We start from the raw sequence: 22,169 nt of genomic DNA on the forward strand, positions 1-22,169 counted from the left end.
GGTCTTGAGCTTTTCCTCATGCTGTTCTCTACATTTTAATTGATATTCTTCCACATCTCCAACAAATCTAGAGGTACTCAACATTTGAGGTTAAGCTCAAATGACAACTTCTACTATATTATACTTATTTTTGGTCTGTCTCCCCCGACTAGACTGAGTTCCATTAAATGAAAATCCTTATTGTACTTGTCTCTTAGCACTTAGCCTAGTGCCATGTACATACTCAGCACTTACAAGCAATATTCAGCACTTCAAAAACTGTACCACCAAAGAGTTTTTTCTCTTCTGCTAGCTCAACGTTCAAAGCTATTCCTAGAGTATGAAAGTTCCAGAAGCTGAATAGCTAGCTAGCTTTTTCCCTGCATAGATATTCTGGAATGTTATGTTGAAAGATTTGTTTCTAGTGCAACTGTCTTCTTGATTTTTTTCTCTATATTCATCCTTGATCAGATAATGATATCTTGAAAGCTCCTTCTTTTGCCTTTTTGGAACACTTTGCACTTTTAAAAAATATTAAATTCTTTATTGTTTAAAGTATTACATATGTCTCCTTTTCTCCCATTGAACTCTTTCCAGCCACTCCCACCCTCAGCACATGCCCTCACCCCCTACTGTCTGTGTCCATTGGTTATGCTTAAATGCACATATGCAAGTCCTTTGGTTGATTTCTTACCTCCCACCCTTCCCTGCCTGACTTTTTACTTTTATAGAGAGACAAGGGCTTGCCTTTGTACACATAATATTTATCCATATAAGAAAATGAATCAGAATGTGTAAACCAGTCATTGGAATTTTTTGATGCATATTCACAGTGTTCCTCAAAATGTGGTTTAGGGACTATCCATGTCATCATTACCTAGGACATATGCTTAAAATGCAGATTCCTGGGCACCCATCCCAGACCTACTGAATCACTTTCTGAATTATCTGCATTAAGAAAACTCCCCAGATGATTATTCTGTAAAACTGACCATTGAAAATCATGGTCCAAGTAAAAAAGAAAATGTTTAATCTTAATTTGTATTGTCCATTGATATGAATATTAATAACATTGTAGGAAAACTATCATTAAAATGGTTTGAATACTTTTATCTGAAACTGAAAATCTTGGTTTCCTGGTGTCTAACCCCATGCTATCCAATAGAATGTTCTGTGATGATGAAATATTCTATATTTTCATTGTTCAACACAGAACCAATAGCCATATGTAGCTATTGAACACTGAAATGTAGCTACTGCAATTGAGGAATGGAATTTTATATTTTATTTAAGTTTAATTAAATTAAGATTAAAATAGTTATATGTGGTTATTGGATGCAGTATCAGAAGTACAGGTCCAGAAACCTTGACTGTTCAGAGGAATAATTTTCTTAGTGGTCTGGATAGCCACAGTGATGATTGTATCTATAGGAAATAAAATAGGAACCTTGTTTACTTTGGCATTTAGAAAACTGCATTTCTTATTTTGAATAATTTCCATTTTAAAAATGGCCTAAAATGAGTTATACTCAGAAGTAATTTAGCAAATTATGATTTCAATTAAATTTAAATGAGACATACGCTTTGCATTTCTCATAAGTACTGTTTTTCTAATCATATTGGCTTGCTTTTCAGAGGTGACTATTAAGCCTTGATTTCTGAGCTAGGGATAAGAAAGTTGAGTTAATCAGAAGAAAAAGTTCCTAGCTCCGATGTTTAGTTCATAGACGCCTTTATACATTTTAGCTCTCATAGAACCTTTACTCTCTTTTGGATTGATCAGTAAGTAACTTAGCCACTCATTATTCACACTTTTCAGCTTTCATTTCTTTCTCTGACAGGTCTTTCTTGAACCAGTAGTGTAACCTTTTATAGATGATTTCATTATTTAAAATGCTTTGGAAGATTGTGAATCAGAAATGGATTGTAGTCTTTATATAAAGAGACATAAACATAGGCACTCTGTTTTATTGTGTGGAGCTCATCATGTGTATTAGTTGTCCTTGGTTTCTTTCTACAAAGAACCCAGGGTTATAATCTATAATATTGGAAAAAGCACATAGGTAGAATAATGTACTTGATTACTGCTGTCTGTGGAAACTATATAATAAATAATTATGCCTGCTTAACCTGTCTGCTATTGCCTAGATTCCAGTTGTTTGTACACCTTTCAGTTGCTAAAAATTTTAGTGCATCCTGAAATTCCCTTCTCTCCCTTCACATTCTTTGGTTCTGCTTTCTGTTTTCAATGGACAGCAAACCACCCCCTCTTTTTTGTACCATTCAAACTCACTCCCAGAATCTATTGTTGTATCCAGCCCCACCGAACTGCCTAGAGTTCAAAGCTGGTGTTTTGAAGGACCACCCTGGAGCTTAGGTTCTTTTGTTTTGAGGACTAATAGTACCACAGCTAGAGTTTTAAGAAATGTGTAAAGACAAAACCCATTTGGATCTAAAATAAATTTTAAACTCTTACTTCTCTCTTCTTCCAAATTGCGTCTACAATTTTCAGTAACATTTTTATTTTGTTTAGGAAGCTAGGCATTTCTACTTTCAATCAAAAAGCTCACTCTGATCAGGACCCTTCTTAATTCAAGCAAGAGTGAAAAAGAAGGAAAATGTATTTTAAAGATATATTATAGGACTATGGTAGGATCTTTATATAAGTTATTTCATTTAATTCTCATTAGCCCTTTCAATAAATATTGGTTGCCCTTCCTAGTCAAGGTTGTATATACCACTAATTTAGTGGTATATACAACCTTGTTTGTAGTGGTATATACAACCTTGTTTGTAGCTCTGTGTCCAGACTCCAAATGGTTGTGTTCCCCCCCCCTCTCTCACACACACACACGCAAACACACACACACACACACACACCTCTGTGAGAGAGAGGGGTGGGTTTCACATCACTAGGGTGTTCCTTCACAAAAATCTTAGATCAGTGTACAGTGGGAGAATGTAAAGAAAATGCTTCTTATGTTAGCGGAGAATAGGAATTGGGGCATGCATAGTTGATGCTTCTGATGAAGAGGTTGTAAAGAAAGCCTTCTTTAAATTCTTTATACACTTTACTCATTGCCACTCCCATACTGTACCCTTGTCTTCTAACTCTTTCTGATAAATATGGTTGGCATTTTCCCAAACTCTGCCTTTTGGTTTGGAGGTGAGGGAAACTGTAAAGAGCTACAACTCTGATCTGCTCTGCTCAGTCAAGGATATTTGCTTAGCTTATTCAGTGGAAGTTGTATAGTCTGCTTCCACCTACATTTGTGATAAGGAGCATAAAGAATATGAAATGTGACAATCTATATCAATAAAATGACAATATTCTGCAAGTAAATTAGACAATTCCAGAAAAGCTTTTTGGGTGACATATTTTTCTTGGTTATAAATATCATACAAATAGATTACCATTGAAAGTAAATTTGATTCATGCTTTTAAAAATCTGTAGTTGACAGAAGGTAGTAAAATATATTAAGAGTATACAATATGATATAGCATTTAAAAAGCTAATATGTTTTTGAATAATTGACATGGATATGGAAAAATAAGTTTTTAGAAAACAGTAGTGACAATCTCTTTTTATTTATTTTTTTTTATTATTATTTTTCTTAATAATGATTTTATAAATTTTTATTCTCACAGTATTATAGTAGACTCTGTTACTCCAAATCCTCAACAACTTTTGGTATTTTCAGTCTTACTTATTTAGACATTCTGATGGGTGTGAAACATTTGCATACGTTTTTTTAAACTATTTGATAGCTTACCAGGAAACACATGCTCAATTCCTTTATCCAGTCTGTCTTTTTCTTTTTCTTTTTTTAAATTAATTTATTTTTATATATTTTATTGATTTTTTTGCCTCCTCCCTCCCATACATACCTTCCCTCCCCAGAGTTTTATGTCCATTGGTTGTACTTATATGCATGTATACAAGTCCTTCGGTTGATCTATTATCTCCCCCAAATCTCCCTCCCCTCCCCGTTGTAATTTGACAGTCTGCTTGTTGCTTTACTGTCTCTATATCTATCTTTTGGTTCATCAGTTTATAATGTTCTTTATTATCCATAAATGAGTGAGGTCATGTGGTGTTTCTCTTTCATTGATTGGCTTATTTCACTCTTTTTAATTGGTAATAAGACTATGTCCAAGTTTCCCTTCTCGGGAATTGAAATGCTTGAAATAGAAAAGAGCAATTGAAGTACAAGGGATTAGAGAGAGTGGTTTATGAGGGTGGGATACAATATAAATACAAAAAGACAGATTGAGCAGTTCTGAATATTGGCGCTCATGGCTATTTTGAGTGGTCTGAGCAATAAAGAGCACAATCTGGCAGAAAAAGGGATAAGCATATACAGAAATATGACCATTGGAGGAATAAGCCTGGGATTCCAATAGTATCTTTCTCCCTCCCAAGTAGCATTCCCCGAGTGCCCTGCCTACCCATGGACTTCATGAGGCTTTTAACAAGAAGGAAAAGAAATGGTCTGAAGAAATTAAAGTGACATGGACATAATTGTTCATCAAATATTTACAGCTATTGAAATAAAAAGAACCCGCTCCTAACAGCAAACTCTCCAAAATATTTCCTTTACTGGCCTCACATCAAGACCCAATGAAGCACAAGTTGTGGAGAAGAACCTCACTCTAACATGGAATATGATCTAAGGCAGTGCTTGGCAAACTCATTAGTCAACAGAGCCAAATATCAACAGTACAATGATTGAAATTTCTTTTGAGAGCCAAATTTTTTAAACTTAAACTCCTTGTAATGCCACTTCTTCAAAATAGACTCACCCAGGCTGTGGTATTTTGTGGAAGAGCCACACTCCAGGGGCCAAAGAGCTGCATATGGCTCTCAAGCAGCAGTTTGCCGACCACGGATCTACGGCAATACCCTTCTTGCAAGTTCTTCATGGGGCTTTATTATTGGAAGTAACAGAAAGGCAGCTCTAGAACATTAGTACACAATTTCAAAGCATGAACCCTGAGACTGAGATTTATGTTAAGGCTCCAGTGTACTAGCTAGACAATGAATATCATTTCATTGCAAATGCATTACATTTGAAATTTTCAGTATAGGGTTTTTATATATGACTAAGATAGCTATGAGCCAGGTTAAATCAGTCAACACTACTTAGCTAGCACCTACTATATGTGTTGTTTGTACTTGACCAGTTCAATAAGGGAGATACTTGATTTGAAGCCGTTTAGCCATTTCTGATCCCTTGTCTATTGGTAAGCTGCCCCTCTCAGGATATTAAACTGATCCTTGCTGTTGTGAAATGATGATGGATAGCAGCTTTTCTTAATGTATCTGAACTTCTCTTTTTCAGTATATACTCATTGCCAGTAATTCTAAAATGTAAAATGTAGAGGGCTGATACCCCATGAGGTTTTTAATCTAGAGCATAATGGACCACCTGACAAATGGTTCTACTTTATGATTCCAAGCTAAAGTTATTGTCAGAGAGAAAAGCATTGCAGAAAGGAGTTCCAGTTTCTTATGGCATTTGTGGACTTAGGCCAAAATATTAAAAAACTTCAGCCAAAAGGTTCATTCTGGATGGAGCTTTGGAAGCAACTTGTAAAAATCAGTAGCCTGCATATTCTATATCTGATTAAAGGACAGAGGAGGGCAGAAAGGGAAAAAAGAAAGTCTAGAATGGCCCTGATTGATTTGGCTCAGTGGATAGAGCATCAGCCTTCAGACTGAAGGGTCCCAGGTTTGATTCCGGTCACGGGCATGTACCTTGGTTGCAGGCACATCCTCAGTAGGGGGTGTGCAGGAGGCAGCTGATCGATGTCTCTAACTATCTCTATTCCTTCCTCTCTGTAAAAAAAAAATCAATAAAACATATTTTATAAAAAGAAAGTCTAGAATGATTTGTATTCAATAACTTAATTATCAGTATTAAGAACAATTTAAGATTCTATTTTTATTAATATTTATTAAGTGCTTACCCTCAAAGCTATCTACAAAAAAAAAAAAAGAGAATTGAAAATGTAAACCCATTGCTAAGTGATTGAGCCAGAGACAGCATATAAATAGAAATGGCCTAAACCACAGCATTAAGTTTTATTCTTTCTTTGACTATCACTATTGGGACTTGTTAATCTACTGAGAATATGTAAGTACTCATTTGTTCCTGGCTTATGAGGAAATTATTATGAATGAAAAAACAGTTTACAATGAATATTTGTAATATATGCATTTCCATAGAATGTTAGAGTTATAAGAAACCTTAAAGTCTATCCAGTCACATCTTCCCCCCTCTACCACCTATTCAGTCTGTTATGTTAAACTGTCTAATACATTCTCAGGTGGTCATCCAGATTATGCTTGAATATTTCTAATTAACAGCTATATTGGGTCATGATTTTCATACCATACAATTTACCCATGTTAAGTATATAATTTAATGACCTTAATATATTCAGTGTGTTGCAACCATAATAAAAAATCCAATTTTATAACATTTTCATTACCCACAAAATAAATAAACCCTGGTCCCCTTAGCCTCTATCTCACACTCTCCTCATAGCTAGGCAACCATTGATCCATCTCTCTATGGATTTGCCTATTCTGGATATTCCATATTAATAGGACCATGAAAACTATGTCCTTTTGCATTTGACTTCTTTCACATAGCATAATGTTTTCAAGGTTCATCCATGTTGTAGCTTGTATTAGTACTTCAATCCTTTTTATACTGCATACCATGCCATTGTATTGCTGTGCCACACTTATGTTTACCTACTCATGAGTTGATGGACATTTGTATCATTTTCATTTTTTGGCTATTGTCAATAATGCTGCTATGAGCATTCATGCACAAGTTTTTGTGTGGGCACAGGTGTTCATTTCTCTTGGGTATATACCTAGGAGTATATACTTGGGTCATATGGTAACTTTGTGTATAATTTTTTGAAGAGCCTCAAAATTGTTTCCAAAGTGGTCATTCAATTTTACAATATCATCAGCAATGTGTAAGGTTTACAGTTTATTCACAATCTTGTCAACACTTATTGTCTCTTGTTCAAAGCTATGCTAATAGGTGTGAAGTGGTATCCCATGGTTTTGCAAATATTTTATAACACTCTGTAGGCTGTCTTTTAACTTTCATGATTTGCAGCATACAAAATTTCTAATTCAGATGAAGCCAACTTATCCATTTTCTCTTTGTTGTTTATGTGTTATATATAAGAAACCATTGCCTATTAAAAGGTTCCAAAGACGACTTACTCCTACGTTTTCCTCTAAAAGTTTTATAATTTTCTTTTTTTTCTTGTAATTTATCTTAATTGTTGAAAGTATAACAGATGTCCCCTTTGTTTCTCCCCCTCCCATTGATTCCCTTCATCCAGCACCCACCCCTCCCAGGCCTGCACCACACTATTATCTGTATCCATGTGCTACACATATATGCATATAAGTTCCCTGGTTAATCACTCCCCACCTTCCCTCTGAAATTTGTCATTTGTCCCATGCTTCTACGTCACTGGATCTACTTTGTTCATAAGTTTATTTTGGTCATTAGATTCCATATGAGTGAGACCATGTGATACTTGGCTTTCTCTGACTGGCTTAACCTGCCATTTGACCCAGTGACCCAGTATTTTGCTTAGCATAATACTTTCCAGGCCCACCCATACTGTTGCAAATGGTAAGAGTCCCTTCTTTTGTACAGCTGTGTAGTATTCCATTGTGTAAATGTACCACAGCTTTTTCATACACTCAGTTTCTGATGAGCACTTAGGCTGTTTCCAAATCTTAGCTATTGTAAATTGTGCTACTTATGAACATAAGGGTGCATATATATTTTTTTTCTGATTGGTGTTTCTCATTTCTTAGGATATATTCCTAGAAGTGGGATCACTGGGTCAAATGGCAGTTTAATCTTTTGAGGAAATTCCATACTGTTTTCCACAGTTGCTGCACCAATCTGCATTCCCACCAGCAGTGCACTAGGGTTCCCCTTTCTCCACATCCTCACCAACACTTGTCGTTTTTTGATTTGTTGCTGATGGCCATTTTGACAGGTGTGAGGTGATACCTCATTGCTGTTTTAATTTGTATCTCTCTGATGCTTAGTGACTGAGCATTTTTTCATGTGATGTCCCTTGGCCTTCTATATGTCCACTTTGGAGAACTGTCTATTTAGATCCTTTGTCCATTTTCCCATTGGATTGTTTGTCTTCCTTTTGTTAAGTTGTATGAGTTCCTTATATATTTTTAAAATTAACTCCTTATCAGATATATCATTGGCAAATATGTTCTCACCTGCAGTGGGCTCTCTTTTCATTTTGTTGATGGTTTCTTTTGCTGTGCAGAAGCTTTTTATTTTGATGTAGTACCATTTGTTTATTTTCTCCTTAGTTTCCTTTGCCCTAAGAGATGTATCACTAAACATATTACTACGAGAGATGTCTGAGATTTTTCTGTCTATGGTTTCTTCTAAGATTTTAATAGTTTTATAACTTACATTTAAGTCCAGTTGTCTCAGTACCATTCTTGGAAAGGATTACTCTTTCTACCTTGCATGATTCTTTCTACCTTGCATGATTCTTGTCAATAATCAACTGATGGCAAATATGAGTTTATTTTCGGATATTCAATTCTATTACATACACTGTTTTTGCATACCTTCCCTTATGCCTGTATCGTATTGTCTTGATTACTATAGCTTTTTGTAATTTTTGAAGTTGGAAAGTATGTGTCTTCCAACTTTGTTCTTCTTTTTCAAGATTATTTTGGGTATCTTATACAGTAGGTCCTCGAATTACATTGGAGATCCTTTCCTATGGCTCAATGTAATGCGATTTTCACCATAAGTTGGGACCCACCTCCATAAGCACCTATGTCACTCACATGGAGCACATACACAGCAGTAATGAAGTAAAACAGTAAAAAAAAAATTAAAAGAAAGATAACAATTCTTGACTTCGTAGTAAATAAATAATAAAAACATACATCACATATGTACATACATCGAAATGATGGAACGTTTCTTTTTTATAAATAAATGGGAGATGGCAACGTAACCACAAAACGACACATGTGGAGTCTGATGTAACCTGAGGACTGTCTGTATTTCCATTTAAATTTTAGAATCTCTGTGTTAATTTCTTTTTTTAAAAACTATGTGTTTTTTGTGTGTGTTTTTTTGTTTGTTTGTTTGTTTTGAGAGAGGAAGGGAGATGGAGAGAGATAAAGAAACATCAATGGAACAGAAACATCTATCAGCTGCCTCCTGCACACCCCCTACTGGGGATTGAGCATGAAACCCTGGCATGTGCCTTGACTAGGAATTGAACCAGCCACCTTTTGGTGTGGGGATCAACACTCAGCCATTGAGCCACACAGACCAGGCAGTGTATATGGGGGAGATAAGAGATCAACCGAAGGACTTGTGTGAATACATATAAGTATAACCAATGGACACAAAACTCTGGGGAGGGAGGGCATGTATGGGAGTCGGGGGGGCAATGGTAAGATATGTATACATATAATAATTTAATAAAAAAATTTAAAAAGCCAGCTTGGCTTTTGAAAGTGATTGCATTGAGTCTAGAGAGTTACTAATTTTTACAAACCTCATTTAGAATGGGACCCAATGAGGGGGGTAGACTCCATATATAATTTCCATATACCTTTTCTCACCAGTAATTCCACTTCATAATTAAAGCCTATATTTTTTTTACATCTTTTTATTTCTGAAGTAGCCAGAACCCCCATGTTGGAAATATGTAATATAAGACAACCAAAATGAAGAGCCCTGTTTATAGACCAACATACATAATGCATTAGGGTAATTCCTGTTTCAGTGAAGAAGCCAAGAGACAAAGTTGAAGGAGAAAATTACCTAAGTCAGAGATTGTTTCCTATTGTTTGTTCACTCTCATCCTGGAGTGCATGCGTGTGTAGTGTGTGTGTGTGTGTGTGTGTGTGTGTGTGTATTCATGTGTGTGCTGAGGGGGTATGTACACTAGTCTATGCATTTATTTCTGTTATAATGCTTATGCTCATATATGTGCATATCCATGTATTTATGTAAGTATGCATGTGTATGTATATGTGTATTGTTTTTGTATTTTCTGTTTTGTTTTTGCTTTTTAACCATAGTAGTGATACCTTTTGAAATTGGAATAGAGTGTTACAAAAAAGTTTATTGAGATTTCAAAGCTACACATGAATCTGGCCCTCCTACATGTACCAGGTGTTTATAATCTGTCTTTTATTTCTTTGCTTTCCTTATTTTTCTTCATTCCCTTGCTTAACACTAGTTTCTAAATTTTCTTTTTTGTTCTTGAGATGTAGATCTGTATCATCTCCATTGTTTGATCTACTTTCGTGCACTCCTCTAATTGCCTATGCTGCCAATCTTGCTCTGCTGCTTTTATTAGCCTTTGTCCTTTCTTCCCAAATTTTACTACGAAAGAGTCAGTTGTTCTATAGAGCCTTTCTAATTTCCTCACACTCTATGACTCAGATGGTGCCAAAAGTGCCAGATTGTGTTTCCGCATTACAAATGGAACAGTGTTTACCTTTTTAGACCATGATAAGCACTTCTTATGGAGGAGAGAATCCAGTCCCTAAGACTAAGTGAATTCAATCAGGATTTTAATTAGAAAGCTGGTTTTATAGGTTTCATCTAGCTTTTACAATAAATTCTCCCTGCCTTTCTTCCTTCTTTTCATTTCTTTCCTTTCTTCATTGCCCCTGTTTGTATGATGATCTGACAGGCAGAGGTAGATTGGAAATTTGAGTAGGTAATAGTTGGTAGGTATTAAGTATAGGATGATATTGAAATCAAGTAGATAAGGGATATGCCACCTCGGGGTAATATTGGAGCCCTAGCTAATTTTGTTCAATGGTTATAGCATCAGTCTGTGGACTGAAGGGTCACAGTTCAATTCAGGTCAGGGGCATGTACTTCAGTTGCAGGCATCTCGATCTCTGGCCCATGGCAGGGAGTGTGCGGGAGGGAACCAATCAATATGTCTCCCTCACATCAATGTTTCTCTCTCTCTGTCTCTCCCCACCCTCTACTCTCTCTAAAAGTCAATGGAAAAAAATATCCTCAGGTGAGGATTAACAGAAAGAAAATTTGTACTAATTAGAGATTCTGTATTGGTTGATGACCTCTGCTTTTAAGATACAAATGTCTCATGGAATGATTAATCTTCAATCATATTTTAACATCAATTACTTAAATCAAATATTCAGATCAATTCCTATCTGAGGCTTCTGTTTCCCAGTGGCTTAGAAAGGAACATATGTTCCTTACCTGTTTGATGGTATTATGGGGAGGGACTTTCAAAACACTTCTGTAGTAAAGAACTTAAGTGTTGGGATAGAATTAAGGTGCATGATATAGATTAATTTTATGATTAGCTTGTCCTCCACATTTATCTTTCTAAATCCTATCCGATTTACCAAATTCAAATTCCGTACATCATAGAAAGCACCCCTCTTCTGCCAGCATACAATGATTTTCCCCTTCTATGATCTGCAATACTATTTGCTGTATCATCAGAATCAATGTTTAATTGGGTATTATATCTCCCCCTATTTTTTAGTGAGTTTACATGGCTAAATTTGTTCTTATATAAAACTGATGTTTGTGTATTATAAATGGATAGTGGAAAGAAATGATTATAAGTTCTTAAGGCAAGGACTGTGCCTTTCTTATTCCTTACTTTATTATTCTTGGTAGCATATAGGATAGTATATTTGAATCTAGGAAAAATCAACTATAACTACTGTTTTGCTGAAGATTTTATTCTATGCTGTTAACTACCTTAAAACACATAACGTTTTCAGGTAGATATTATGATGGATATATTTCCAGAAATGGCTATAGTCACTTTACCTAAGCTTTGCACTAGCCTCAGCTCATGACACTGGCCATTCCTGATAACAAAGGCCTTGAGTCTGGCTCCTTCTAAAAAATGAGTAGTGGGAGCACTTCGAAATTCCATTCAGTAGCTTCATAAAATAAGATAGATGTATTGAAGAAAATATAGTAGCTCTCTCTTGTTTCCCAGATTTTCAAAGTGTTAACTCATCTTATTGTAGCATTCTTTTTATAATATGCACATATATCGAATCATCACATTATACCCCTTAAACTTACAGAATGTTGTATGTCATTTATATCTCAATAAAGCTTTGGGGGAAAGATCAATACCTGATAATCTCATTTGTTTCTTTGTTAAATTTCTCCCTGTAGAACATAGAGCAAAAAATAGTTATTAAGACAAAACCATTCCTTTTTTTTTTTTTTTTTTTTTTTTTTGGACATGGACTCAAGAGGGCAAAAAAGAATGCCCTTCTAGAAAGATAGAGCAGCTTTTAATTCTTTTTAGCAATAGCTGGAACAGTAAAACATAGTAGCCATTGGCAGAGTGTGTGTTAAAAGGATTTATATATTTAATAGTTTCCCTCTACTGCCTCACCTTTGTACTTCCTTGTAACATCAGGTAGAATACAGTGCTGACGATTGCTTCTCTTTAACTAGTTGAAGTTTAAATTTATGAACACTATATAATAAAATGGTGATTTTTATTCTGTCCTGGTGGTAAAAAGGGATTTGTGATGTGTAGAATGAGACAAAGATAAATAACAAACAGATGTTCTCACAAAATGTTCATTAAATTCCTGCCTAGTGGAAGATGCTAGATTACACATGTTCAAACGCTAAATGTGTTAGAGAATAAGGAGCTTTTATACCTTAATGCTCAATTTAGGAAAGACTGTATAGCTTTCTCTGTAAAAATCATAGTAATCAGTGACTTATATTCTCTTCCTCATTTCAGAATGTCTTGTCATGGCTGTTTTTAAACTTTTCTTATTGATTTTGACAGTTCCAATTATCCAAATAAATATCACCTTATTGAGAGATTATGTAGTGGGGTTAAGCCTCATGGATTGTAAGGCTCCAGATAAGGGTTATCCAATATATAAAAGTTATGACTTTTGCTTCAAGTCATCTAGGATTACCTGTCATGGGGTATGTGATAGGGGTTATAGAAGAGTGAGGTTGGGAATGGGGTGCAGGAACAAAACCACCCTTACCTTGTTCTTCTCACTTTTTCATAAAAGTAGAAATTGTAGTGTACTGTTTATAGCAAGGACTATCTGCTACTGGTAACCCACTGTTCTGCTGTACTATGTGCTAGGCAGATGTTTATTTTTGGTAAGTTGTAATATGTAGTTTATATTTCCAAAAGTATGAAAGAATACTAGGTGTACAAGTTAATATTGACTGATTTTGTAATCAAATAAAACATGATAATTTCAAGAGAAACATCAAAAGTGCTTTATTCAAAGTAATGTCCATGGTTAGCTACACATTCCCCCCATCATTCAGGTAATTTGTAGATATCGTCCCAATAGAACTTTTCTTGTTTTGAGGCAAACCATTCAGAGACCCAATTTTCCACTTCTTCATGTGTTTTGAAGTGCTGCTCAGAAAGTGTGTGTGCCATGTATCGGAACAAGTGGTAATTTGAAGGAGCAAGATCTGGTGAATATAGCTGGTGGGTTAATACTTCACAGGCAAGATCTTTTAACGTGTCTTTATCTGGTTTTGAAGTTTGTGATGGTGCATTATCATGAAGCAAAATTACTTTGTCTCGTGTCTTCTGGTACATTGTGGTCATTTTACAATGAAAGCATGGTTCAAATTGATTATTTGTTATTGGTAGTGATCAGTATTAATGGTTTCACCTGGTTTTAGAAGCTCATAATACACCACAATCTTCCTGATCTCACCAAACGCATAGAATTGTCTTCTTTCCGAAGCAATTTGGCCTTGCAGTCAATGTTGATGGTTGACCTGAATCAACCTACGAGTTTGTGCATTTGCTGTCCTCAAAACAAATCCACTTTTCATCACCAGTCACAATTTGATGCAAAAAAGACTTTCTTTGTGCCATTGAAGCAACATTTTACTGATGACTTTTCGATTTTCTCTTTGTCTTTTGTTCAATTGGTTTGGCACCCATTTTCCTTCCTTTAAAATCTTTCCCATTGCTTGTAAACAATCAGAAATTGTTTGCTGAGCAACATGTAAACTTTCTGCAAGTTGTTTTTGAGTTTGACACGCATCTTCATCCAATAATGCTTGTAATTGTTGGTGTTCAAACTTTTTCGGTTGACCTGGATGTTGTTTGTTTTTCACATCGAAATCAACACTTTTAAACAAGCGTTCACAAGTATCTTGAGATGGAGCATGTTCACCATAAGCTTCCTGGAGTATACAATATTTTCTTCTTCAAAATAATGAATTAAAACTTCCTACAAATGCTCTTTTTTTTTGGCATGAAATTTTTATTCATTTTTCGACATTTTAAGTGTAAAAATATCTATGATGTTAATACCTTCAGCAAATTTGACATGAAGTTTTGAAGCTTGCTGACAATACAACAAAATAGCATACATATCTAATCTCATATACTGGTATAGCAACACATGTGTAACTCCATCTATTGAAAAAAAATCTGCATTATTAACTGGTACACCTAGTACTTAATTTTACCTGGGGAATGGGTTAGCCAGAGAAGTAGCTCAAATAGATGACATTTGATCTAAATCTTGAAAAGTGGTAGAAGTTTGTTAGAAAACAAAAACTATTTCAGTCAGAGTGAATAGCAGATGCAAAGACACAGAATCCTGAAACATGTGATGAACTCCCAATGGTTCAATTTAACTTCGTGCTTCAGTTTCCTCATCTGTAAAATGGGCTTCATAGTGATACATATCTTCATGGTTGTGAGGACTAATGAGTCAATGTATGTAATTTGGAACAGTGCTTGGCATATAAGAACCAATTAGTAAGTCTTAGTTCTATAGCTAAGAATAGAAAAGTAGAGAAAAGCTAAATTGAAGTAGTAAGTGAAGGGAAATAGGTTATAGATTAACATTGTGCTAAGGAATATGTATTTTTTCCTTATAGGTGAGTGGGAACTATAATGGTATTTTAATCTAGGGTTTTAAATAAGTGACCAGATTTGCATGTTAGACCACTTTCTTTGCCTCCTAAAAGGTAAATCTGGATAATTCAGCAAGGGGATGTATTTGTAGAAATTGGAGACAGAGGGGTCAGTTTTAAGGCTATTGCAATAGGCTATGCAAGAGATGATATGGATATAAATTAGAAAAATAGCAGTGGAAATGGAAAGACAGATATTTCAGAGTTACCAAGTATCACAAGCTGGCAACTAACAAATGCTTTGTTTCGCCCATGCACTGTTTGAATATGAATGTCTCTTCAATGGAACATGCATTCTCTAGTTTGATTTATGCTTTGCCACTCCCCATTGTATTACAATATTGATGTTACCACAGTATCATAATTCGATGTTACCTGGCTGGCCATTTATGGGTAAAAGTGAGGAAGAGTTAAGGATGACTGGTAGATTTCTAGTTTGGGTGACTGGAAGAACAAAGGTGCTAACAGCCTACATAGAAAATTCAGGAATATAAATGAATTTACAAGAAAAAAATGAATTATGTTTTGAGTATATCAATTTGTAAGTATCTACACGATATTAATCAGAAATATAGATCTGCGGAACAGAAGACAAATCTACATTGGAGATATAGATTTGGTGAAATCATTAGTTCATAGGTAGTAACTAAAACTATTAAGTAAATGATATCATTCATAGAGTATATGGTAAAAGAAGAGAACTGAGCTCAATAAGAAAACAGTGGAGTGACCAGAGGTAAAACTGAAGAATGGAAGAGTTCTAGGTATAGTGTCAACCTCAAAGTGTAGATTCAAGTGTACCACCACTGTGAGTGGTTCCCAGTATGTGTCCATACCCCTTGGTATCCTCAAGGGAAATAAGCCGGTAAGAGAAAGATAAATATCACATGATCTCATTCATTTGTGGAATATAATGAACTACATAAACTGATGAACAAAAACAGATCAGAGACAGAGAAGCATCGATTAGACAGTCAAATCTCATAGGGAAGATAGGGAGGGTGGAGGTAAGGAGGAGAGATCAACCAAAGGACTTGTATGCATGCATATAAGCCTAACCAATGGATACAGACACCAAAAGGGTGAGGGCATGAGTTGGGGGATAGGGGCGCAGTGGAGGGATAAGGACACACATATAATATCTTAATCAATAAAGAAAAAAACGACTGTCAGAGAGTCTGAGAGATCAAAACTATGTTCACAATAATTCTAAGGCATTACTTGCTGTTTTCCCCTTGTTGAGGTTTTCACTGATGGTGCAAGAGAATGGTGGGAAAACTGTTGGTGTCTTGGCACAAATCAAGGGAGTGGCAACAAACCATACTAGTTAGTAATTATATTCTTTACCATCACACTCACAGTTAAAAGAGAAAGACATTTTCACTTAATAATGTCTTTGATAAAACAGTAAATATTATTAATTTCATTAAATCTTGACCCTTGTTACATATCTTTTTAACAGCTTTATTGAGGTATAATTGATATACAAAGTACTATACACATTTAGTGTACACAATTTGATGAGTTCATATATTTTATGAACTCAAATGGGAAGTATGCTTAAAGCACTTCTTATACATACAGAAGCATGATAATGTCTTAAGGTAAAGCACTTGCATGATTGGGTTGCAAACTGAACTAACACCTTTTTTACGTAGAACTCCAATTTTCTTGAAAGAACAACTAACGACTATGGTTATTCAGTCTTGGCTGTTTGGCAGACATTTCTGAAAAATAGAGTAAGTCCATTATTTTAAGAACAATAGCTGACAATATTTGTTGTCAATGATGAAATTTGAGATTTAAAGTAAAAATTAGAATTTTCAAACACTTGTAATTTGTCACCATAAGCTTGTGACCTTACAATACTTACAGCCTTTTCTGACGAGATCAGCAGTGATATTAACTTTTGTGATTTTTAAAATGTCATATGGTGAAATGTATCTCCATTTGGAAGATCTGCATAACTCAATGAAACAATGTTTGTTAAATGATCAGTGTTGTAAAGTCATGCCTGGATAAAAAGATCTATTAAAAGTATGAGATTGACCATTGGGTTTAAATATAACAAAATTTCAAAAGTTCATTAATGTAGATTCAGTTTCCCCATTCCATTTATCTTAAAGACATTATCATTGTCAAATTTTGGTGCAGTGTTAAAGAAGAATATCCATAATTACCTGAAAAGAGTATTTAAGTACTCCTCCATTTTCAATGACATATTTACATGATGTCAGATTTTCTTCATATACTAAAGAACATATCACAAATGATTAATGCAGAGTGGACATAAGAATCCAGTTGTCTTCTAGGAAACTTCTGTAAAATATATTTGCAAATTTGTAAAACAAAGACATTTTTTAAATTTTGTTTGGGAAAATATAGTTATTTTCTAAACATTTATGTTAACTTGTGTTAGATTTATTGTTATATTTAAATTAATTAAACAATACTCTAAAAAAGTCACAGATATAATTTTTAGTATAAGGTATTGATAGATATACCTGACAAAAATCAAAGAACCTTTGAGATCCTCAATACTTTCAAAAAAATTATAGGCATCTTAACCAAAAAGTTTTAGAACTGCTATTATGGACTATTAAAAAAAATGGTGGGAAGAAGAAACGAGGACACTTGTTTTCTTACTGTTAAGTAGCCTAAACTCCTGTAAGGGAAACTGAAATAATGAAAAATATAAAATGGGAAAATATGACTAAGTGCCAAACCTAATTACACAGACAGTAAGCACTAAACCATAAGAATGAAGAGTGTGAACTAAAATGGTAAAAGATTTGTTGAAATGAGAGACTTAAGCATAGCTAGGGTTTTGTAGAACAAGAGTGGGAAAAACACTTTCCAAGCTTGCTGACCATTATGAGCAATCCTAGAGAACAAAACAAGCATAATATGCTCTAGGAACTATAAGGAGGTCATCTTGACTAGAGTAAATAGTTTTCACTGGTGAATAACAAGAAATTAGTTATATAAATAGACTACAGCCAAATTATGAAGCTTTAAATGTCAGGATGAAGAATTTAGAATTTATGGACAATGGGAAAGTAGTAAACATTTGTGATTCAGGATAATGGCATGATAAAAGTGATATTTTATGAAAATAAATCTAGAGGTTGGAAATAGAAATACTAGAAATCAATTAGGACAATATTATGGCCATACATGCATGAAGTGATGAGGACCTAGTCATGGGAATGCAAAATAAATAATGGCTATAAGAGATATTATAAAGGCAAAATGAACAGGACTTGATTGATTAGAAAGGGGGGATTAATTTTAAGACTAGATGACAGAAAGAATAGTTCTGTCATTGATGGATTATAAAAGAGCATAAGAAATCCATTTTAAGTAGTAGATTATTATGTTATTAACTTTTTTGTTGAAGATGTGGGATTATCCTAATATAAATACTAGTATGTGTACATAAAGACTCACCATATAAGAAGTTGGACAAGAACTATAAACTTGAGAGGCTACATTAAAGAGATGATCACTGGGCTTAAGGAAATAAATGCATTTTCTGAGGAACAAATTATATAAATCAGGAGCCCAGGAACTAAACCTTATGATAAAGCTAGTAGTTTTTGATAGGAGTAGCAAGTGAAGAAGACTGAAAAAAAAATTGAAGTCTATTAGGGGAACAAAATAATATCAGATTGCAGAAGCCAAGGGAGGATAGGGTTTCAAGAAGGAGATGAAAATCAACCATGTCACATTTCATAGAAAAGATATTTAAGAAATAAAGCAAGCTCTGTGAAAGCAGGGATCTTTGTATTGTATATCTTACTCAATGCCTCCTAAGTGCCTAGAATTATACTTGGCATAAAGTGGGTAATCAATAACTAAATGAAGATGTTTGGCTAATGCTGCTAAAAGTTTTGCAAATTTTATAAATATAAACACATTGAAGGAAATAATTAATGATCCATGTCTTCAGACACAAACATCTGCAGATATATCAATTCTCTCTAAATGCTTCTCAGGCACTATTATTGGAAGCTAGCATAATGTTGTAGATATGCATGCACATTGAAAATGGAGGTGGATTGTTAGCTTTGCTGACTTGCATGTGAGGCAGCCAGAGAGAGGTAAATGATGTATGTGTATTTGCAGAACTCTATAGACTAAAACACTACTGATAGCCTTACCTTCCAGTCCTATTAGGATGTGCTATTAATCTGTATAGGATATATTCTTTTTTTCTGGTGGTGTCTGATGCAATAATTTTGTATCTAAATTAATAACAACTTTGGAATTTAAGCCGTCATAATCATAGCCATTAAGAAGTTTGAGTTAGTTTACATTTGTTTTGGTCTTGTTTCATAAATTTTAGTTGCAAGTCCCTCAGAAGACCAGTGAGTTGGTTGGATTGAAAAGACTATGTCCAATTTTATGGTTAAAATAATTTTATTTCGTTTTTTTTTGTGTTGTTTTTTTTTGTATAAGTAACTATAAAGGAGAAATATATGTGATTTTACTGGAGAAAATAAGTTATTAGATATTTGTGGATTTCCTCATAAAGTAGTTATATAGTAATGACTATTGAGCTTGGACTTTTGTATTAGTTATCAACTTGTGTGTAACAAATTACCCTCAAACTTAGCATGTTAAACAGAAAACATTATCTCACCATTTCTGTGGGTCAGAAATCTAGGCATGATTTAGCTAGATGCCTTTGGTTTAGGATTTTAGACTGTGGTCTCATCTAAGGATTGGATGGATAGGAGAGTTGGCTTTCAAGTGTGTGCTTGTTAGCCAACCACAGACCTTAGCCACATAGGCTTCCAGAGGGCTGCCCCATGATATGGCAGCTGGCTACCCCAAAGAGAGCAATCCAAGAGCCTGAGAAAGAATGCTCATTTTATATCCTAATACAGTCATTTGAAACATAATCTCAGAAGTAACATCCCATCACTTTAGCCATATAATTATGACAAATCAATATATTCAGATCAAATTCAAGGAGAGCTAATTGCAGAAAGGTTTGTGAATACCAGGAGGCACGGATTATTGGGAATCATCTTAGAAACTTTCTGTTACAGATTTTTTGATACCTGTTTTATCTTCAAAAGACACAACTGAAGTTTTACAAAAGGGGAAGGTACAGAGCTAAAGCCAACTTTTTATTTATGAAACCAGGAACATATCCTATCTCTTAAAGTATGAAAATTTATATCTTCTTCCATAATTAAAGAGTTTTAGAAAAATGTCAAAGCTTAAATACATGTATATTAATTTATATGTAATTATATACACACATATGAGTTCTAAAGATATTGTTTATTGAAACAGTACAAGAAACTGAAAAGCCATGTGAGAACAAAAGTTAACATCAAAAGGTAAAATTTATCTATGATTCCTACAATTATAGAACCATACAGAAAAATAGCAGAAAATGGTTGACATTAACTGTAACTACATTTTAATTTTAGTGCTATAATTCAATTAGTATAATTTAATATAAAATAAGATATAAACTACAGTTAAATGCAGTCCCATATATTATTTTAGTGCATATTTCAAGGCGGAGATAGGAAAAGTAGACTAAACGTGTGACAAATCCTACTAATAAAAGAGTAATATGCAAATTGACCATTATTTCAACACAAGATGGCTGCCCCCATGTGGATACAAGATGGCTGCCACAAGATGGCCACCATGGGAGGGCAGTTGGGAGGGACCAGGCCTGCGAGGGAGATATTTACATTACGATTCATTAACAGTAGCAAAATTACAGTTATGAAGTAGCCATGAAAATAATTTTATTGTTGGGGGTCACCACAACATGAGGAACTGTATTAAAGGGTTGCGGCATTAGAAAGATTGAGAACCACTGGTCAAGAGTGTCTGAGTTGTTCAAGGGACTATCAATCAGTCAAGGAGTTAGTGTGGCTAAATAGAGCAGATGAGCAAGGGAATGAGATAGGAGGTTAATTTACAAGTGAATAATTGGACAAGAGAGTTGATATTATAGGGCCTGAGACCATAGTAAGGACATTGGTTTTTACTTTGAATAAAACTAGAAAACTTCCAAGGATTTTGAGCACAACAGTGTTTTGATCTGGCATTTCAAAGCTTTGTGATGGCTCCTGTCTTGGAAAGAGATTCTAAGTGTAAGGGCAAGGTAGAATCAGGGATACTAGATAGGAAGCAGCTGTAAAATTCCAAACAAGAGATGATGGCTGCTGGAGGCAGGGTGGAAACAGTATTAGATGATGAGAATTGGACAGATTTAGGATATATTATTAGGGTACAATAAATAGGATTTGCTGATAGATCAGATATGAAGTATGCAAGGAAGAAGTCAAGGATGAATTCAAAGTTATTTGGTCTGAGGAAGGAGGTACACTTATAGAAATGGGAAGGACTATAGTTAGAATAAGCTTGACATGCAGGAGTTCAGTTTTGGTCATATTAGTTTGAGATGCTGATTAGACATCTAAGTGGAAATGTCAAGCAGGTAGGGGAGTATATGAGTCTGGAGTATGATGGAAAGATCTGGGCATGAACCATCATTTGGCAGTCTTTAGCACATACATAGAATCTAAAGTCAAGAGAGTAAAGATAGAAAGAGATCCAAGGACTGAGTCCTGAGTTAATCCTCTTTTTTAAAAGTTGGGGAATAGAGGGGAAATCAGTAAAGAAAACTGAAAAGGAATGGCCAGTGAGAGGTAGGAGGGAAATCAAGAGAGTATGGCATCTTGAAAGCCAAGTTAAGTAAAATTCACCATTGACCACAATCTGCTCTATTCTCTCTATTGCTATTGCCCTCCCTAGTTCAACATCACATTACTGCTTTCTAAACTACAACAGTCTCTTAGTTAGCTCTTCTTGCCTCCCCTTTTGTCCCTTCTGATGCATCCCTCACATTGCCAGACTTTCTATTTAAAATTGGATCCTGTCACTCCCTTTCTTAAAATGCTTAATCTATTCATAGTTTATTCTGCTTCTCTCCTCCATGTCTCTGCCTTTCCTTATGTAGTCCATTGTGCCTGAAAGGCCCTCTCTACATTTCTCATCACCTACCTAGCTAATGCCTGCTCATCCTTCAAAGTCAGTTCAGGTACTATCTCATTCAGAAAACCTTCCCTTGTCTTTCCTCTGTACTTGGTTATGTCTTGTTCATATTTTTATTGTTGCCATGATGATACTACTTTATAATTATATGT

General features: G+C 34.8%; 1 protein-coding gene across 8 annotated transcripts in view; it reads left to right on the top strand.

Moving 5' to 3' along the window:
• ENOX2 (ecto-NOX disulfide-thiol exchanger 2) overlaps nucleotides 1-22,169 on the top strand; it is a 293,057-nt gene that overhangs the window by 25,573 nt on the left and 245,315 nt on the right. Inside the window, exon 1 of one of the 8 annotated variants that reach the window (XM_084870725.1) lies at nucleotides 20,298-20,339. The exons of the other annotated variants lie outside the window; for them this stretch is intronic. The gene's annotated coding sequence lies outside the window, so the exon portion shown is untranslated. Of the gene's footprint in view, nucleotides 1-20,297; nucleotides 20,340-22,169 lie in introns of those variants that run through there. 8 annotated transcript variants of the gene reach the window in all.

The sequence above is a fragment of the Pipistrellus hanaki genome (genome assembly GCF_964339955.1).
Source record: "Pipistrellus hanaki genome assembly, chromosome: X".
Lineage (NCBI taxonomy): Eukaryota > Metazoa > Chordata > Mammalia > Chiroptera > Vespertilionidae > Pipistrellus > Pipistrellus hanaki.